Here is a 4,895-nt window from a genome sequence, read left to right as displayed (position 1 = left end):
GGCTGTGTGCGGTCAGCCCCCCAGACGCCACACTTAAGGGGCTTGAACAGGGTCAGGTGTAAATCCCTGAAAGGGACTGAGGAAGCCCAGCTCTCCGAGCGTCCTGCTCAGCACCAACTCCCCAAAGACAGTGCGTAGAGCAGCGGTTCTCAACCTGTGGGTCGTGACCCCGTTGCGGGGGGTCGAACGACCCTTTCACAGGGGTTGCCTAAGACCATCGGAAAACATATATAATTACATATTGTTTTTGTGATTAATTACTATGCTTTAATTATGTTCAATTTGTAATAATGAAAATACATCCTGCATATCAGATATTTACATGACGATTCATAACAGTAGCAAAATTACAGTTATGAAGTAGCAACGAAAATAGTTTTATGGTTGGGGGTCACCACAACATGAGGAACTGTATTGAAGGGTCGCGGCATGAGGAAGGTTGGGAACCACTGGCGTAGAGGAAGCTCCTGCCTGGGGCGGGGGCGGGGGGCACCAAGGCCCCAAGAAGCAGGCATATGGCCTCTGACTGTGACCTCATCCTGGGCTGGATAAACAAACCCTCCCCCTCAGGCTGTTTGGGAGGATTACACAGAGTGGCCTGGGTTCTCAGTGTAAATGTGCACCCCTCCCGTCTCCCCCTGTCTCCCTGGCCTGCAGGCCACCAACCCTGTGAGTGAGAGCGATCTTGTCACAAATCCGGGCTTTTCCCCAGCCAGTCCTAAAGGCTGCAGCTCGGCTCTCTAATACGGTGGCCACTTACTAAGCGTGGCTCTATAAATTTAAATTAATGCAGCCCTGGACGGTTTGGCTTAGCGCAGTGATGGCGAACCTTTGACACGCGTGTCAGAGGTGACACTCGAACTCATTTTTTTGGTTGATTTTTCTTTGTTAAATGACATTTAAATATATAAAATAAATATCAAAAATATAAATCTTTGTTTTACTATGGTTGCAAAGATCAAAAAATTTCTATATGTGACACGGCACCAGAGTTAAGTTAGGGTTTTTCAAAATGCTGACACGCCGAGCTCAAAAGGTTCGCCATCACTGGCTTAGCGGATAGAGCGTCGGCCTGTGGACCAAAGGGTCCTGGGTTCAATTCCGGTCAAAGGCATGCACCTTGGTTGCAGGCTCCTCCCCACCCGGGCCATGATTGGGGCTCGTGCAGGAGGCAACCAATTCATGTGTTTTCTTTCACATCAGTGCTTCTCTCTGCCTTTCCCTCTCTCTTCCACTCTCCCTAAAAAGCAATGGAAAAATATCCTTGGGTGAGGATTAAAAAAAAATTAATTAATTAAAATGAAGTCAAATGAAAAGTGTAGTTCCTTAGTTGCATTCGCCACATTTCAAGCGCTCAATAGCCTACGTGACCAGTGGCCTCCAAATTGGTCAGAATAGATAGAATTTCTATTACCGCACAAAGTTCTACTGGACAGTACTGGTCCAATAGGACTTCCAGAGATTTTCTGTTGCTTCTTCCTTTATCCCTCTCTGGTCCTTCTTTGATCCTCCACCTGAACACAGCTCATCTTGGGACAGGTAATGGCTAAGGCTTTGGAGCCAGACAGATCTCTCTACCCAGCCCTGCCCGGTAGAAATGATGATGTTGAGCGTGGGTGAGTGATCTTACCGCTCAGAGACTCACTGTCCTCATCTAGAAAACATAAATAACTACCCTACCTTGCGGGGTGGCTATGAAGATGAAAATGAGCTAGATTGTATAAAAAAAGTCCCTGGTGCAGAGCAAGTGCTTACATAAGTGTAGCTAATAGTTCATTCATTTGAAAAAACAGTTTCAGCTCCTCTTGCGTCCCAGGCACAATTCTAAGAGCTAGAGATACCCAGCCGTGAGCAAAACAGACAGACATCCCTGGCTCGTCGGAGCTTCGTTTGAGTGGGGACGTAAATTAAATGTGTAGTGTGATTGTGACTGATGCGAAGGAGGAAGGATAACGCAGGGGAGAGAGGTAGGAACTGTGTGCTTCTGTTGAGGACGGGGCATGTTGAACTGATCTTTTCCAGGGGCGGCCGGGGGTGTTCTCACCGAGAACATGATATTTGAATGCGGGCCTGAAGGAAATGTAAACGTGTCTAGGGATTATACTCCTCTCAAAGCACTTTCACGGCCAGAAGCTTTTCTGAAAGGAAGTGTTTATTGAGCCAAATGCTAGCCAGGAAAGGGCCGCGTCCCGGGCACGGAGTCTAAACCACAGCCGCCGGGCTGGATGGAGCGATGTCTGCCGGCCTGCGTCCCCGGCGCTTTCGGACATCGTGTCTGTGGGGGGAAAGAGAAAGATGGAGCTGTGTTGAAAGCATGTACACTGGCTATCGATCAAGAGGGTGGGGGAGGGGGAGCGGGGCCGGTTCTGAGATGGGTGCAGAGTCCACCGGGAGGAGGGTTGGCTCCTTCGGATTGGCGGCGGGCAGCGGTCCGGAACGTTCTTGCAACAGAGGTGCCTGGGGGTTGGTGGCGCCTGGCTATTTTCTTTAGATAAACGTGAAGATAGCCACCTGAAAGTTAGCTCTCTGTTCCAGCACGCCTCGGGAGCGTGCGCAGCCTTTTGTTGGTCGGCCTGTACTTGATAACTGATTAACTTCGTTGGTCTCTTGCTGCCACCCCCCAGCTGTGATCTAAGGCAGGACGCCCGTTCCTCCCTAGGAGCAACATGGGAGACTTCACAATGGGGGAAGAGATTTGGGATCGATCTCATAGAATAATCTAGTCTCGTGGCCGGCAAACGGCGGCTCGCGAGCCACATGCGGCTCTTTAGCCCCTTGAGTGTGGCTCTTCCTAAGCCTGAGGAGTACCCTAATTAAGTTAATAACAATGTACCTACCTATATAGTTTAAGTTTAAAAAATTTGGCTCTCAAAAGAAATGTCAATCGTTGTGCTGTTGATATTGGCTCTGTTGACTAAGGAGTTTGCCGACCACTGGCCTTGGGGGTGTGCCCCTGAGGCCCTCACCCAGGAGGTCTCCTAGCACCTGTTCTCTGTCCCCCTCCACATCCCAACTTCCTTTCCCGAAAAGCATCCTAGGTCTCCCCTCTCTATACCCCTCTCTACACGATGGTGACTATCTGTTACCATATTGAGTGCCAGCTGTATACACGGAACTAAGCTAGGCTCTTTGCCTCCGTGATCTCATTTGCTCTTCACAGCCACCTATGTGAGAACCGCCCCCGTGTGAGAGGGTGTTAGAGCCATGGCATACTTGGGGGAAGCTGTAGGACCAGCAGGGATTGTCGGAGGGAAAGATCAGGGGTCAGTTTTGTGCCTGTCGTAGCTGAGGTGTCTATCAGAAAACCAGGACTGCCCGGCTGGTGTGGCTCAGTGGTTGAGCTTTGACCTATGAACCAGGAGGTCACGGTTTGATTCCCAGTCAGGGCACATGCCCAGGTTGCGGGCTTGATCCCCAGTGTGGGGCGTGCAGGAGGCAGCCGATCAATGATTCTCTCCCTCTCCCTTCCTCTCTGAAATCAATACAAATATATTTAAAAGAAAGAAGAGAACAAAGAAAACCAGAAGATGCTGAGGAGTTGGATACAGGAGTCTGGAGTTTGGGAATGAGGACTGAGCTTGAGGCATGGATTTGGGTGGCCTATGAGAACGGCTGAGGTAATCTAGGGCAAGCGTGTAGATGGAGGAGAGAAGAGGCCCCTGGGCTGGGCCCTGGGGCACCCCAACCTCCTCAGGCTGGAAGAGGAGGAGCAGACTGAGAAGGTGAGCCCAGTGATGTGAGGAAAATCAGGAGCGTTGTTGCCCTGGAAACCCAGTGAGGACCGTGGAGCAGAGAGCAGGGAGCGCCCTGGCTGGTGTGGCTCAGTTGGCTGTTTTTGGTTACTGTTCTTTTTTCTTTGTTTGTTAATCCTCACCTGAGAATATTTTTCTGTTGATTTTTTTTTTTAGAGAGAGTGGAAGGGAGGGGAGAGACAGAGAGAGAAACATCAATGTGGGAGACACGGTTACATGGGCCCCAACCGGTGCCAGGGATCGAGCCTGCACTCCACTGGAATCGAACTCAGGACCCTTCAGTCCATGGGCCGACGCTCTATCCACTGAGCCAAGCTGGCTAGGGTGGTTACTATTAATTCTAAATTTTCTAGTACCTTCCATAGTATTGTCTGACTCTTCATGTGCTAGTTGCTTACTATTTTAATTGCAATAGCTTTATAATTTCCTGCACAGGCCTACCATGTTCTGAGATAGGAAGGAAGAGGGGAGGAGAGAGAGAGAGAGAGAGAGAGAGAGAGAGAGAGAGAGAGAGAGAGAATAGAGAGAAACATCGATGGGTTGCCTCCCACACTTGCCCTGACCTGAGTGGGGATCGAACCTGCAACCCAGGTACATGTCCTGGACCAGGAATCGAACCCGAGACCCTTTGATGTGAAGGCCAACCATCAAACCATGGAGTCACACCGGTCAGTGCCCAACAGGCACGCTGATTCTAAAGTTCAAATGGGAAAGTAAATAAGCAAGGATAGCAAGGACAGTTCTGAAAAAGCAGAGACCTGAGAGGGGAATTAGCTCTACCCATCTTTAAATCACATTATAAACCCACAGGAAAGCCAGAATCTGGGGTTCACAGCTTCCATCCTGAACTGTTTCCTTCAAGGTGAAGCTTGTACAGAGCTCATGGCACATGGGGGTGTGGAGGGGGACATAGGCTTGAGCTCAGGCAGTTGTGAGAATGAGGTGTGTGTGTGCGTGTGTGTGTGTGTGTGTGTGTGTGTGTGTGTGTCTTTCGGTCCTTTGTAAAACGCGTACTGCAGTGTCACATACATAGAGAGGGGCGCACTCAGCACAGCTCTGACGGCCTGCTGACTTGTCCCTGAGCACACCCAGGAACTGAACGGGACCAGCCCAGAGCCTCCCCTGTGCTCCACTCCCCCCACT

Source organism: Myotis lucifugus, unplaced genomic scaffold (genome assembly GCF_000147115.1).
Source record: "Myotis lucifugus unplaced genomic scaffold, Myoluc2.0 scaffold_151, whole genome shotgun sequence".
NCBI lineage: Eukaryota > Metazoa > Chordata > Mammalia > Chiroptera > Vespertilionidae > Myotis > Myotis lucifugus.
The sequence above is the reverse complement of the archived record's forward strand: the minus strand, read 5'-3'. Positions refer to the sequence as shown.